At 33.9% G+C, this 17,209-nt stretch overlaps 1 protein-coding gene across 1 annotated transcript in view; it reads left to right on the top strand.

Annotated features, from left to right (window-relative positions):
* Positions 1-17,209, top strand: part of ptprsa (protein tyrosine phosphatase receptor type Sa) — a 634,816-nt gene that overhangs the window by 175,651 nt on the left and 441,956 nt on the right. The window lies entirely within an intron of this gene.

Genomic DNA, 17,209 nt, shown 5'->3' with positions numbered 1-17,209 from the left:
AATAAATAGCGTCTCAATTTCACAGACATTCACATATCAAGGGAGGGTTCTAGAATGTTTTTTTTTGGCTCATATTGATCAAAGCTGGGTCAGGAACCCACCCCCCCCCCCCCCCCCCCCCCCCCCTCCAGCATCTAGTAACATCTATAATCAGGAAGTTATCCGAATTAAATTTAATCTAATTCTACTTCCTGTAATTCCAATTCAAATTTTTTGGGGTTGAGACATATCAATTTTAAATTCCAATTCTTGAAATTAATTGAATTAAAAGTCCAAATTCAGAATTGGTGGTTACAGTTGCCATGGCTACCTGATGGCATCGTTCCGATTTAATGTGGATATCATGTTTTCACCGCTTGCACTTCTGACCTATCCCGGGGGGGGGAAGACAACTTTCATTTGGACTTTTCACACTCGGTGCGTTTTTATTATGTGCCGTCTTATCGTTGGAAGTGTCAAGTGGTTCAGTCCAGCGCTGCCAGGGGTGATTATAAGACCCACACCACAACCAGTAAGCACAGTTGGAACAGGACTCACAGTTTATTGTGCTAATCTGAAACACGCCTTCTGTGTATTTCTTTGTCTCTCCATACCCTGCCTCAAATTCTCCGGTTTATTTTGCTGCGCTCTTTCACCTGCCTCCAAAAGTCAGCCAAGTGCAACAGCGCTGGAGGGAAAACAATCTCTTAGAAGGAAAAAAAAAAAAGAAGCCATATTGAGTGCGAGCCTGTGAAAGGGATTTGAAGGGGAAGAAAGGGTGAGCGAGTCCGTTTTGAAATAGAGAAGACCTCCGAGATGCCGTGATTGTATGGAAGTAGAATTGTCTCACATCCACTTTTATATGTATATATATATATAGGTATATATATGGTTTGTGGGAGGAATGTCTCATCGACACAAAAGCAAAAAAGCGATCCACATATGCAAATTCAATGCAAATACAAAATCAAGCATATTTATATTCAAATCTCAAAAATATATTTACAAATACACGTTTATTTATACAAATTCTTGATTTATTTGTATGTCACATATTTTATATTTATAAATTTTATTTGTATATATTTTCAAATCTCAAAAATATATTTACAAATACGCGTTTATTTATACAAATTATGTATTTATTTGTATATCACATTTGTATTTGTATTTTATTAATATATGCATATGTATTAATATCATATTGATATATATATATATATATATATATATATATATATATATATATATATATATATATATATATATATATATATATATATATATCAATATGATATTAATACATATGCATATATTAATAAAATACGTATATATGTAAATATGTATTAATATCATATTGATATATATATATATATATATATATATATATATATATATATCAATATGATATTAATACATATGCATATATTAATAAAATACAAATACAAATGTGATATACAAATAAATACATAATTTGTATAAATAAACGCGTATTTGTAAATATATTTTTGAGATTTGAAAATATATACAAATAAAATTTATAAATATAAAAATGTGACATACAAATAAATCAAGAATTTGTATAAATAAACGTGTATTTGTAAATATATTTTTGAGATTTGAATATAAATATGCTTGATTTTGTATTTGCATTGAATTTGCATATGTGGATCGCTTTTTTGCTTTTGTGTCGATGAGACATTCCTCCCACAAACCAGATGCACAAATAAATGTGACCTACACACTCCAAATGAACAACCAGCAGAGGGCATTGCAGCCTGGTAAGAGATCAGTATCTACATCGGGACGGGGTCATTAAATGGCATTGATACAATAAAATAAGCAGCTAGCACGGTCTTTCAGATTAACTAGATAAATTAGCATTAGCTAATACAACGCTATCATGCCCATTGTGCGTTCTCTCTGTAAAGACGTGGATTGTTTTTGTGCAGAGAACTCCGGGCATTTTGCATACAATGCTCTGTGACCCAGACCGCTCTGGCTGCAGTGCTCTCTGCTGGTTGTTCAAATAAATGTGACCTACACACTCCCCTGAACAACCAGCAGAAAGCACTGCAGCCAGAGCGGTCTGGGTTACAGACAATATGTGTGGTTGAAAAACACTGCTTTAATGCATGTCTTTAATCAACAATTAAAAAAGAAAAATCAGATGAATCACCCGTGTGATTTTTGATTATCACAATTAATCACAAAGAATAACTTGTTTGTATCATTTAAATTACCTTTAAAAAAAAATACCCCAATATTTTTGATAAAAAACATTTTTCGAATGTTTTACTTGACTATTATTTGCCCTAAAATATTTGCTCAAAACGGTTTTATCTCAAGCGCTGTCATGGTGTCATTTGAAGCAAAGTTTGCCAACGAGTACCAGCGGAAACATGGACTATTGACCATTTTGCGGTTATAAAAGAGAATTTGCAGAAAAAAATACACTTTTTATGATTAATCTGTGATTACGTCGATCATTTTCTGTGATTAATCGCATGAGTCAATGCGTTAACTCTGACAGCCCAATTAGGCTCTCATTGTCATATTGTTATGTTTTATATACCATTTTTATATATTTTAACATACCAATCTGCTCAGTGGCCTTGTGGTTAGAGTGTCCGCCCTGAGGTCGGTATGTCGTGAGTCCAAACCCCGGCCGAGTCATACCAAAGACTATAAAAATGGTACCCATTACCTCCCTGCTTGGCACTCAGCATCAAGGGTTGGAATTGGGGGTTAAATCACCAAAATGATTCCCGGGCGTGGCCACCGTTGCTGCTCACTGCGCCCCTCGCCTCCCAGGGGGTGGAACAAGGGGATGGGTCAAATGCAGGGGGTAATTTCACCACACCTAGTGTGTGTGTGACTATCAGTGGTACTTTAACTTTATGTGTTGTCTAATATGGCTGTAATCAAAAAAGTGAATTACCTAAAGCGGACCTTCCTGCAGCAGTTCATTGGGTTTGTAACCTCATTCCTCCCAGTGTGTCCTCAACGTGCTCCCATCTATGTTGCCACACTCGGGCGTATTCAACAGTGCTCACTTGTGTATCAAGGTAATGAATTTATAATCTCTCCCAAGCGCTTTGTAGATCTCTATCATGGTGGGAGATAAGGGGCAGCATCATTGCACTCTAATAGCTGTCAGTCTGTCTCCGCGCCTGTTGTTTGTGTACTGTGTGTGTGTGTGTGTGTGTGTGTGTGTGTGTGTGTGTGTTGTGTGTCTACCCTTCTTGAGACATCAACAAGGAAAAGTACCTTCCATATGAGGACCGTTAGGCCATACCTCAAACATAAATCATGGTCCCAATACGGAAAACCATTGCATGTAATAGAGAATGTCTCATTTGCACCCCTGGTGGTGAAATCTATCAAAATTAGGGTGGTCCCAAAAAGGAGGGATTTTTCAAATTGCCTGTGTGTCGGCTTTAAAAGTGGTCCCCCTCTGGTCAGCATATGAAATAACAAGTGTGTGTAAAACAATTTCAATGAAAAAAAATTGTATGTAGAGACATTCTGTAATAACTTGGAGTACTTAACTTAAATAATGAAGATTAAAAACCAATTACAAACAAAACATAAAACAAAACAAAAAAAGCAGTCTTTTTCTCACAATGTGAGATGTTGGGAACAATTTCTCATATTCTTTCTGTTTCTGTAATATTGCAATATTTTCTCGTTTAATTATTGCTTTTTTTTTAATGTAAAATGATTACTTTTTAATGCAAAATGGTGACATTCGTCATATGAAATTCTGACGTATCACAATATTGCCAATTTTTTTGTTGTTCTTGTAAAATAGTGCAATTTTTGGAGTAAAATTTTGACTTTTGTCATAATTTTGCCAATTAAAAATTTTTATGATTATAATGTTGGCAAAATGTTAGTTTTCTTATAAAATTGTGACTTTTGTCGAGTTAAATTACGTCTCTTTTCATAAAGTTGCCAACATTTTAAACTTTTCTCGTGAAACTGTGACTGTTTTTGAGTAAAATTCCAACTTTTATCATAACATTGCGCAAAAGTTCAGTTTTTCTTGTAACATTTTGACTTGCGTTGAGTAAAATTACGACTTATATTATAATACTGCCAAAATTCTATGTTTTTCTTGTGAAATTGTGACCTTTTTCTTGTGAAATTCCAACTAATTTTTCACAACAAGCTTTTTTTATATTTGCATAGTAAGGGTGGTCCTAAAGAGGTATATTTCGGAGGTCTCAAGAAGATAACAAGTGTGTGTGTGTGTGTGTGTGTGTGTGTGTGTGTGTGTGTGTGTGTGTGTGTGTGTGTGTGTGTGTGTGTGTGTGTGTGTGTGTGTGTGTGTGTGTGTGTGTGTGTGTGTGTGTGTGTGTGTGTGTGTGGAGACCACCTGTGAGCCAATTTTATAAGAAAAAAAGTCGACACATTGTGAGAAAAAGACTGCTTTTTTATTTTATTTATTTTTGTAATTGGTTTTTAAATCTTCATTATTTACTTCAAGTTATTACAGTATGTTTCTATATACATATTTATTTATTTTTGTAATTGATTTTGGCCAAAGGGGGCACATTTCAATTTCTTACAACACTTGTTATGACATGTATTGGCCAGAGGGGGAGTACTTCAAATTTTTACATACACTTGTTATTTCATATGTTGACCAGAGGGGAAGCACTTTTAAAACCAACACACAGTCAATTTGATTCATTTTAGCATGAAAGGACTAAATCCCACAGTGAATTTGCAAAACAAAAATAAGGATATGCCGTGCATTTAAGAGGAATCCAACTTCATAATCCTTTGAGGGCGGCCGACTGACGCATGTGTTTTAATTATGTTTGGGATGAGGTGATGCGATGTCTTCCAGTAGAATGTGGACGCAGGTTGTCGCCTCCGGAGACAAAGTAAGCGATGACCCGTGCTATCGGCGGTGATTGTGAGTCATCACCTAATGGTGACATTGATAAACGGACGGGAAGCAGGAGGACAATAAAGGAAGAAGCAATGAGCTTTGTGAAGTACAAACCTGCCTTCACTTGGGTTGCTCACCATGGGGTCAACAACTTGATCTTTTAGCACTTAGTTTTACAATGAATGGGAATACGAATTGCCAGAGATGTAGAAGAAATAACGTAAAACATATGTATTTTCATTTTATATGTGAACAAAGTGGCACCTAATTTCACATTTTAAAGTGCTCATAATGTTTTTTGCTACACTAAAACACTTTTTTTGTGGTGGACATAACATGTTATGGTGGTGCTTTGGTCTAAATCAGACCTGGGCAAAATACGGCCCGCGGGCCACATGTGGCCCATTAAGATTTACAATCCGGCCCCCCGGACGTTCTACATAATTGTTTTAGGCCTTTAACATCAAAAACTGTAACCGCCATTATGGCGTGCAGTACTGTTTTTAAATGAACGTAAGTCTGTAAAGAACATAATGTCATGGCTGTATTAAGTTTCCAATCTTTTCTACAACTCTTATTTTTTTGTGAGCGTGATTGGAGCACATACTTGTTGGTCACAAAAAACATTCATGAAGTTTGGTTCTTTTATGAATTGATTATGGGTCTACTGAAAATGTGACCAAATCTGCTGGGTCAAAAGTATACATACAGCAATGTTAATATTTGGTTACATGTCCCTTGGCAAGTTTCACTGCAATAAGACGCTTTTTTGTAGCCATCCACAAGCTTCTGGTTGAATTTTTGACCACTACTCTTGACAAAATTGGTGCAGTTCAGCTAAATTTGTTGGTTTTCTGACATGGACTTGTTTCTTCAGCATTGTCCACACATTTAAGTCAGGACTTTGGGAAAGCCATTCTAAAACCTTAATTCTAGCCTGATTTAGCCATTCCTTTACCACTTTTGAGGTGTGTTTGGGGTCATTGTCCTGTTGGAACACCCAACTGCGCCCGAGACCCATCCTCCGGGCTGATGATTTTAGGTTGTCCTGAAGAATTTGGAGGTAATCCTCCTTTTTCAAACGTTGCAGGAATTGTGGGAATGTCGGAGAATAAAAGAGTTATGGTTGAAAACAACAAAAGAAGCAATCACATTCCTTAATATAAACATCCCAATGACACTGCAAACTTGTATTCTTGGGGATCTCCATCAATTTAGTAACGTGTCATCAAAGAGTAAAAATGCTTTTCTTTCAATATGCATAATAACAAAAAGGGTAATATTTAAAAAGCGGATAGCTGTTGATAGTCCAACTCATACTGACTGGAACACACAAGCTATGGAGATGATATCAGTAGAACAAACTGCATTTGGTTTAGATAATAATGAGTCATATATTGGAATATGGGATCCATTATTTAAATTTGTTTCAACTATTAAATGAACCAAAGTGTGACTTGTTGTATCTTTGTGGAAAGTGTTGGACGCGGTGTGTTGTCAAGCTTATGAGATGTGATGCAAGTGTAAGCCACTGTGACACTATTGTTCATTTCTAATTTTTTTTAAAAAAATTTATTAATGTTTTTAATGAGGATATCAATGAGGGTTTTTTAATCACTGCTATTTTGAAATTGTTACTAATAATGATACTGTTGTCGATAATGTTCATTTTTGTTTCACTACATTTGGATTGTTCCGTGTCATGTTTGTGTGTCCTCAATTGCTCTCAATTGCTCTGTTTATTGTTGTTCTTAATGTCGTTGGGACGGGTTTGGTTTTGGAATTGGATTGCATTATTGTGGTATTGTTTTGTTGATTGATTAATAAATTAAAAAAATTTTTAAAAAATAAAAAGTTGCGGAGAACATCCGCACCGTAACACAACAGAACAAATACCCAGAACCCCTTGCAGTACTAACTCTTCCGGGACGCTACAATATACACCCCCCCCCCCTACCGCCTACCCCCCCCCCCCCAACCCCGCCCACCTCAACCTCCTCATGCTCTCTCTGGGAGAGCATGTCCCAAATTCCAAGCTGCTGCTTTAAGGCATGTTAAAAAAAAATAATGCACTTTGTGACTTCAATAATAAATATGGCAGTGCCATGTTGGCATTTTTTTCCATAACTTGAGTTGATTTATTTTTGGAAAACTTTGTTACATTGTTTAATGCATCCAGCGGGGCATCACAACAAAATTAGGCATAATAATGTGTTAATTCCACGACTGTATATATCGGTATCGGTTGATATCGGAATCAGTAATTAAGAGTTGGACAATATCGGAATATCGGATATCGGCAAAAAAAGCCATCTCTACTTAGCAAACTCATCCCGCAGGCCGGATAGAACCTGTTCGCGGGCCTGATCCGGCCCTCGGGCCGTACATTTGACACCCTTGTATTAGACGGTTAACGACCAAGTCCATTGGCGAAAATGACGCTGGTTGCGGGCACTTGACCGAATTTCGCGGGGAACGGTCAAATCTGCGTGAATTTTCGCAACATGGAAAGTTCCCGAAGGGGGTCTGAAATTGCAACTGATCCGCCTTGGTCTCGTTCTTGGAAATAAGTCGAGCGCCTTCAAGGCACGGCAGCTGCAGAGGCTAAGGCAGAGGTTTCACTGGCCTCGTGGAAGCATCTTCCCGCAGTAACATGCTGTTACCCGAATCTGCAACACGACTCGAACGATTAAACACTCTCCCTTGAGCGCTCGCCCCGTCTTCCACTCTCTGCATTTACATGGCATTTATGAACACTCCCAAGGAAAACAAAAAGTAGAGCGAGCAAGAGAGAGAGAGAGAGAGAGAGAGAGAGAGAGAGAGAGAGAGAGAGAGAGAGCTCCCAGTGTAGAGGAGTCTCATTATTCTGTTATGGATTGCACATGTCAGGCAGTAAGTGCTCTTTTTATCCTTCCAAAGCACTAACATCGGCCACTGAGCACATTTGCCTACCAGAGTGAAATTTACCATGTTAAGGCCCACACCACCAGGGGAACGACAGCGAGAGCTCTGGGTTACGATAAGATTTACGGGTCAGATTAAATAAGTGACCGTGGTGTAAATAACAAGCCAAAGGAGGAACCTGTGCAACATAGACAGATGTTTAGTTGTTGTTTTTTTTGCTAAGTAGCTCAATTTATTAGAGCCCCTCACTTTCCTTTTTACACCTGGTGTGGTGCACGTGGGTTTTGAATAAAGAGCAGAGAGAGGACGGTGGAGGACTGCTTGGGGCTCACAATGGCTTCCTGCCAACAAGCAGCAAAGACTGGCCTCTTCCCATTCGTTACTCCCCGCATTCCCCGCAAAGTTCACACAAAATATATTGCCATACACTCCCTTCCAATGGGCCTCTCCTTTAATGCGCCCATAAATTGTGGCTCCCTTTACAGACTGTCTAATGCATTTCTTTTTCTCCCCGCGATTGTCCTGTAGCTCATCCTGAGTGTTCCATTACAACTTTGTCGTAGGCTGTGCTACACAACCGTCTTTTCCACATATGTAGTGAATGGTAAATTAATCATTTTAACATTTTATTGAAATCTTTTTACATTTCAACTTCATTAATATTATTGTGTATTTAAATTTTTAATGTATATAGTTCTGTTTCAGCTAATTTTAAGTGTTTCATGAAGAAACTTTGTCATAAGCTGTGCTACTTAACGTTGTTTTCCACATTCAGAATTGTATACATTGATGGTAAATTAATCATTAATAAATAACAAATGTTATTATTATTATTATTTTAATGTATATAGTTATGTTTCAGCTATTTTTATGTGTTTCATTAAGGAACTTTGTCAGGCCGTGCTACCCATCGTTCTACATTTAGAATCGTATACGTTGGTGGTAAACCAATAATGTTTATATTTAATTTAAATTCTCAGATTTTAATTTGTTTACTGTTATTTTTTTATTTTATTTTTATGTTCACAGTTATGTTTCAGCTGATCTTAAGTGTTTCATTGTCGGGCTGTGCTACTCAACTTTTTTTTTTCAACATTTAGAATTGTATACATTGGTGGTAAATTCATAATTTTAACATTTTATTTAAACGGTTTCACGTTGAGTTTTTTATTGTTATTATTATTATTATTCATTATTTTTTAATGTATATATTTCAGCTTTTTTTGAGTGTTGCATTAAGGAACTTGGTTGTAGGCTGTGTCACTTAACAATCACATTGGTGATGTAAATTTAAAAAAATAATATATATGTATATATATATATATATATATATATATATATATATATATATATATATATATATATATATATATATATATATATATATATATATATAAAAAAATTTAAATAAAATAATATTTTAAAATTATTATTATTACATTTTTATTGATTTATTAATGTAATTTAAAAAATGTATCCATTATTTGGTTTTTTTTAGCTTATCTTGATATATATATATATATATATATATATATATATATATATATATATATATATATATATATATATATATATATATATATATATATATATATATACACAATAGAGATGTCTTAAATGCTTTACAATGTTATATCGGAAATTATCGGTATCGTTTTTTTTTATTATCGGTATCGTTTCTATTTTTTTATTTTATTTTTATTTTTATTTTTTTATTAAATAGACATAAAAAACACAAGATACACTTACAATTAGTGCACCAACCCAAAAAACCTCCCTCCCCCATTTACACTCATTCACACTCATTCACACAAAAGGGTTGTTTCTTTCTGTTATTAATATTTTGGTTCCTACATTATATATCAATATATATCAATACAGTCTGCAAGGGATGCAGTCCGTAAGCACAAATGATTGTGCGTGCTGCTGGTCCACTAATAGTACTAACCTTTAACAGTTAATTTTAATCATTTTCATTAATTACTAGTTTCTATGTAACTGTTTTTATATTGTTTTACTTTCTTTTTTATTCAAGAAAATGTTTTTTATTTATTTATCTTATTTTATAAAAAAATTTTAAAAAGGACCTTATCTTCACCATACCTGGTTGTCCAAATTAGGCATAATAATGTGTTAATTCCACGACTGTATATATCGGTATCGGTTGATATTGGTATCTGTAATTAAGAGTTGGACAATATCGGAATATCGGATATCGGCAAAAAGCCATTATTGGACATCCCTATTATATAATGTTTATTTATTATTATTATTATACATTATAATACCTTATATATTATTTTTTGTTTTGTTATTTGTTTAATAAAAACAATTCATTTATGAATGATATGCATTGGTGGTATGAATGTTCTTACTTCTAAATGTTTTTACATTTATTTGTTTAATAAAAAAAATGTCATATGTATTCATTAATTTTTTTTTAGCTCATCCATCTATATGTACAGTATGTACATATAGTATATATATATATATATATATATATATATATATATATATATATATATATATATATATATATATATATATATATATGTATGTATGTATGTATGTATATATATATATATACATATATATGTATGTATGTATGTATGTATGTATGTATGTATGTATGTATGTATGTATGTATGTATATATATATATATATATATATATATATATATATATATATATATATATATATATATATATATATATATATGTATATATGTATGTATGTATGTATGTATGTATGTATGTATGTATGTATGTATGTATGTATGTATATATATATATATATAATTATATATTTTTATTTTTTATTTTTTTTGTTTTGTTTTGTTTAATCATTATTAGTTTCAATTCCCCCCCCCCCCCAAAAAAATACATATATATAGTTTTTTTTGTTGTTGTTTTTTTTTTGCTCATCCTGAGCGTTCTATTAAGGATCTTTGTTGTTGGCTGTGTTACTTTTTTCACATTATGAATTGTATGCATTGGTGGTAAATGAATCATTTCAACCATAAATACCACTTAAACAACTTCTATTATAAAAACATAATCCGTACACTAAAACATTTCAGGACAAACTGACTAGTGGAGGCTGAGTCTGTGATCATGTGATGAAAGTCTCCCCACCTCTCCCTCATTCCTATTGGTTCAATTCAAATTTAAGCGGCCAATCAGAGCTGCTCTGCAGAGATGGAATTCATGGCTCTTTTAAGGAAGCTGTTCCTTTCAAAAAACTGTTTTCAAGACTGGCTCGTTGTTATATTGTGTTAGGTATCAAGGAAACTATCCCTTGTAGCAATTACAAGATTTAGATCAGAATAATTCAAATTTATATTGCACAAATATTCACTGTTCAAAAATGTCAACATAATTTAATTTGGCTTGTTATAATGTCCACATCCCAATGTTTTGACAATTAAATCTTTTTTTTTTTTTTCCTGACTAAATACATTTTGGCACAATACAAAAATGTACAGTTACAGTAATAAATACAAATAAAACTTAAATATACATATGTTAGTAATGCAAGTAAATACGACAAGAATAAAATAGTGCACATAATAAAAATCTGAATGCAAAACTGTACCATTGCTAATATTTCCTCCTCCCTGGTACAATAGAGGGACTGGCAGTTTGGGCACTTTTCATATAATAATGGCTCACAAATTCCCAACTGGGAATCAGTTTTCATCGTTCACTTAAAAGGGTTGCTAAAAAGGCTCGACTCCTTCGCAAATGTCACATTGCCACTGCGCTCTGTTGCCTCTCAAAAGTGAACACAGCTGAAAGAAGTCATCCTGGAAGTCATTCTCACCTCTAAGTCAGCTTTATGAAGATGGGATAAATGTGTTTTATTTATTGCTAAAACTGAAAATCTGACCTCACTATGAATTACAAATAAATAGGGGGTTCATTTCTGGCATTTTTTTTTTTAGAATTATAAACAAGTTCACTAAAGAGAGCTGGGAGTGACCTTTGAAATCAATAATATACTGTACATCATCTATATTCATTGATGAAGTCCAAATGACTGCATGGACTGTTATATCATTGCAGAACAAGCGGCCCCTTTATCTTTTTCAGCGTGCATATGAGAACCTGTAATTTTTGCCTTAACTTAATTACACGCCTGAGAGCCATACTGTAGCTTGTTTCTTTTCTGCAAAAAAAAAAAAAAAAAAGAACTTTATCTGAACTTTATTATAAACATATTTCAACATGATGTGAAACTTGGAATTTCCCCATTGCGGTACTAAAAGGCTTATTCTATTGTATTCTAAAGTATAAACTGTCATTTTTTTTTTTTGGTATTTGTATTTCATCTTAAATGAGTCATGATCTTTTTTTTTTGCACAATGTAATGGAATAAAATAGTACATGCTGTATAATATTTGGATAAATACGGTGTCAAATTTAAGACCCGGGGGGACCCGGGGGCCAGAGCTGGCCCGCCACATCATTTTGAATGGCCTGTGAAAGCCTGGAAATAATATGCATTAATAAAGTACTTTATCTTTCTTTCTTTTTCTATTTTGACAGAAAAAAAACATGCATTGCATGCAATTATATATCGTTTAAACTTTAGCTATCTAATAATGCAACAAATATTATAGTACCAGACCTTTTTGGAGAGAAATACTACATAAATATCTGCTTGACCTATGATTTCAAAGCAAGTTATCCATCAAATTGTACACTGTAAACATTACAATATATATATATATATATATATATATATATATATATATATATATATATATATATATATATATATATATATATATATATATATATATATATATATATATATATATATATAAAATACAAAAAAACAGCTCAGTCTTCAGAATCCTGTTCCTAATCCTAATACAATGTGAAAACAGCAACCATATTTTGTAACAAAAAACTGGCAGCTCAATCACCAGAATTTTACAGTAAAATAGAGTGTGACTATTTTTCTGTAAATTTTATGGTAAAATTCTGCCATTTTTTTGACTGCAAAAATCCACAGATTTTTTTTTTTCTTACAGTGTAGGTAAATAAATAAAAAAATGATAAATGGGTTATACTTGTATAGCGCTTTTCTACCTTCAAGGTACTCAAAGCGCTTTGACAGTATTTCCACATTCATCCATTCACACACTGATGGCGGGAGCTGCCATGCAAGGCGCTAACCAGCAGCCATCAGGAGCAAGGGTGAAGTGTCTTGCCCAAGGACACAACGGACGTGACTAGGAAGGTAGAAGGTGGGGATTGAACCCCAGTAACCAGCAACACTCCGATTGCTGGCACAGCCACTCTACCAACTTCACCACGCCGTCCGTACTAATTAAATGTATAGGCTATTGTGTGACAATAAATCCTTATACAAACCTTTGTACATTTATGGTTCGTTTATTAGTGGCCCTGTGAGGGCAGCCAAAACTGCAATGTGGCCCTCGATGAAAACAAGTTTCTCTATTATGCTTGTATGAGACTACAATTTAACCCTCAAAACAAGAAGGGTGTGAAAAATATCAAAACAACAACACCGAAACACTCTGTGTGCTATTACCTGCTATATTATAATTGTTTTACATATATTTAGAATACATATATTCAGAATGGATTGTATTTTTTAACAGTCTAGTTAATATTTCCGCATACTTTTCCCACTATGTAAGCCAGGTGTGTCTTGCAGAAGTCAAAGTCCAAAGTCCTCCCTGTGGTAATTCCTGAAAGTAACATTCAGCCGAACCGATAGATACCATTAAAATGGACCAAAACAAAAAATTGCCACAAAAAATGTGTAATGATTGAATTTTACAAAACATTACATAACGTTTTGATTTGCTATTTTTACCTTCATGAAAACAAACAAAAAAAAAAACATAGTTTTTGAGCTTGCAAAACAAACAGAGAACACACAGCTCCACAGAAGATGCTCCAGAGAAAACATATTTTTAAAAAAAAGGGCAGGTCCTAACTCATTATATTGGATGAGGAAATGTGGGGAAACCCCAGCTAAGTAAATACTGACCTCTTGGTATATGCTGGAAATAGTACTTCTCCATCTTTTTAAGTCAATTTAACTTTTTTTTTTTTTTCCAGAACTGTTGCTGTAAAAAAAAAAAAAGGGGGGGGTAGGGGGTAGTATTAATATGGCCCTTCCGGGGGATGCTATCTGTGGGCAAGGGTAGGTCAGCGGATGTGCACTTTTTACCATCCAAAAATCATGTTATGCTGTTAAATGGAGACGAGTAAAACACTTCCTTTGACGAGTGTTTCTCAACCATAGGGCCGCGAGCCAAAAAGTATCTGTTTCTCAGTTATGGTCCGAATGGGCCACAGAAGTACTCAGTTGTTATACACTTTTCCACCACTTGTGGCAGTAATGAGAATATCAAACAACAACACTGGAGCTAAAGTCACAGAGACGTTTCTTAAGCGCACAAATTAACACTGAAGTGGTTGGACTGAGACTTAGACTTAAAAAAACTTTATTGATCCACAAGAGAAATTGTTCCACACAGTAGCTCAGTTACAAAAGATGGAAAGGATCGTGCACACAAGGGCACAAAAAGAGGGTGAAAACAAAAGGTATAAAGTAAACAAAAAATGTACCATAGTGGCAATATAAAATATAACATATATGCAATATTTAAATATTATATATACAGTATATAACATATACTGATATATTATTATATTATATATACAATATATAACAAATCCCCATTCAAAATTAATCAGTATTTTCACTTTAATTTTACTGACAGTTTAGTTAAGAAACATATTCATTGTTAATTTAGTTGGCTTAATTTAGCACAACATAACTGTATGTACATACACTGTATTCCCATCCATCCATCTCTCCCAGTATTTATTGGTCTATATTTATTTTCCGTTAGTTAGTTATGAGTCACTTCTTATGCAGTATGTTTATTTTTCCAATCAGCCTGACCTAAGCCTAAGGTTTTTGTGTTAAATAAATAATATTTGTGATTAACACAATTTCAAAACATTTGACATATGATTATTCAAAACAACTACTATTAAGAGTAAGCTTACTAATTCAGTGGGCCCTGGGCCCCTCTGTAGTGGAAAAGTTGGGCCCCATGGTCAAAAAGATGAAGGAAATAGAAAAATATATTTTTGTTTTAATTGGCTTTCTGTAGGAGGACAACATGACACAAACCTCCCTAATTGTTAGAAATCCCACTGTTTATATTAAACATGATTCTCTGATGACAGTATTTGGCGAGCATCGTTTTTTTCCTCCTAATTTTGGCGGTCCTTGAACTCACCGTAGTTTGTTTACATTAATAACTTTATTCAACGATGCCAGAGAAAAATATGTTTTATGCAACTCCTTCTTTGTCTTATTTTGGCCACCAAACTTTTTATGCTGTGCGTGAATGCACAAAGATGAGAGCTTTATTGATGTTATTGACTTGTGTGGAGTGCTAATCAGGCATATTTGGTCAGTGCATGACTGCAAGCTAATCAATGCTAACATGCTGTTTAGGCTAGCTGTATGTACATATTGCCTCATTATGCCTCATTTGTAGGTATATTTAAGCTCATTTAATTTCCTATGTCCTCTGTGTATTTAATTTATATTTCCATGTTTCATGACGCATTATCTGTATGTAATGTTGCCTGCATTTCTAATAGTTGTTTGTGTGCCATGTTGTTCCAGACCACAGCAAACATTACCCAGCTTGTAATAAATCCATTAGAAGAAGACAGCATGTTGTTTCCTTTAACTTGGACACACACATCTATACCTTTGGCCATTAAAAGCCAGTAATTTCCAGGAGTTATCTCACCCTCTGAGAAGCCTCTGATTTACTAATGTTTTCCAATGTTGTAAAAATGTGTAGAATAAATATTACATTTCAACATTTCTGTCAGCGAAGATTTGCGTCAGCCTGCGACACATAGTCATTTTGATAGTAGGCTAATATAGTTAAAATATAGACACTTGTATCATGTGTTCAGTTCAGTTCAGTTTCAGTTTATTTGGAACATGCATACGATACAATGTAATGCATCACACAATTCCAGTTGTTTCATTACAGCTCGTCCGAAAAGGAGTAGGAAGAAGCAGAGCTTATTTAATCCTACCCCTTTTCATACCATCGCAATTGTATCCAATTTCCTTGTTCTCTGTAACAGAACAGTGAACAAATAAATAATAAATAAATAATATGCCATAGTAAGCACACAAATATTAAATACATAAATAATATTTGTGTAAATAAAAAAAAGGAAAGAAAAGGTTAAAGGTGTTCATCATAATTCTTGTTCTGTGTACTTTGTGAACACTTAGTAGTTTGAAGTATGCCATGCATACTTGGTCAACAGCCATACAGGTCACACTGAGGGTGACCGTATAAACAACTTTAACACTATTACAAATATGTGCCACACTGTGAACCCACACCAAACAAGAATGACAAACACATTTCGGGAGAACATCCGCACCGTAACACAACATAAACACAACAGAACAAATACCCAGAACCCCTTGCAGCACTAACTCTTCCGGGACGCTATAATATACCCCCCCGCTACCCCCAACCCCGCCCACCTCAACCTCCTCATGTCCCAAATTCCAAGCTGCTGTTTTGAGGCAGGTTAAAAAAAATGCACTTTGTGACTTCAATAATAAATATGGCAGTGCCATGTTGGCATTTTTTTTTCCATAACTTGAGTTGATTTATTTTGGAAAACCTTGTTACATTGTTTAATGCATCCAGCGGGGCATCACAACAAAATTAGGCATAATAATGTGTTAATTCCACGACTGTATATATCGGTATCGGTTGATATCGGTATCAGTAATTAAGAGTTGGACAATATCGGAATATCGGATATATTGGCAAAAAAGCCATTATCGGACATCTCTAATGTATATTGATATTGATATATATTTTTTTATTTCAAATATGCAAAAAAAAACAAGAGCAAGCCTGATCCAATACAGTGCTATAGTCTTTTTTATTTTTGTATTTCTTTTTTTTTTTTGGACTATAATGTGCAATAATGTTATATATGTATATATATGCATATGTATGGATATATGCATGTGTGTGGATATATACATATAAATAGATACATATCTTTTTTTTTTACTATTTATGTTACTAAATTATTGTGTATGCACCTTAAGGGATCTGCTCCCATTTCGTTGTTCTTTTAACCTGTTCACTGTAATAATGACAATAAAACTCTATTCTATTCTATTCTATTCTATAGCCTCAACAGCCATTATAACAAAATAAAAACAATGGAGAATAAATAACGAAAAAAATTAACAAAATGAGCAATGGAGTTTATTTTTTTACACATTTGAAAAGGAGTGCGAAGAAGTTTACACTAATTTAATCCCACCCCTTTTCTTTAAATCATTAATTACTCTGAGCTAGA

Source organism: Entelurus aequoreus, linkage group LG19, assembly GCF_033978785.1.
Source record: "Entelurus aequoreus isolate RoL-2023_Sb linkage group LG19, RoL_Eaeq_v1.1, whole genome shotgun sequence".
Lineage (NCBI taxonomy): Eukaryota > Metazoa > Chordata > Actinopteri > Syngnathiformes > Syngnathidae > Entelurus > Entelurus aequoreus.
Note: the sequence above shows the minus strand (reverse complement) of the source record. Positions and strands in the feature narration are given on the sequence as shown.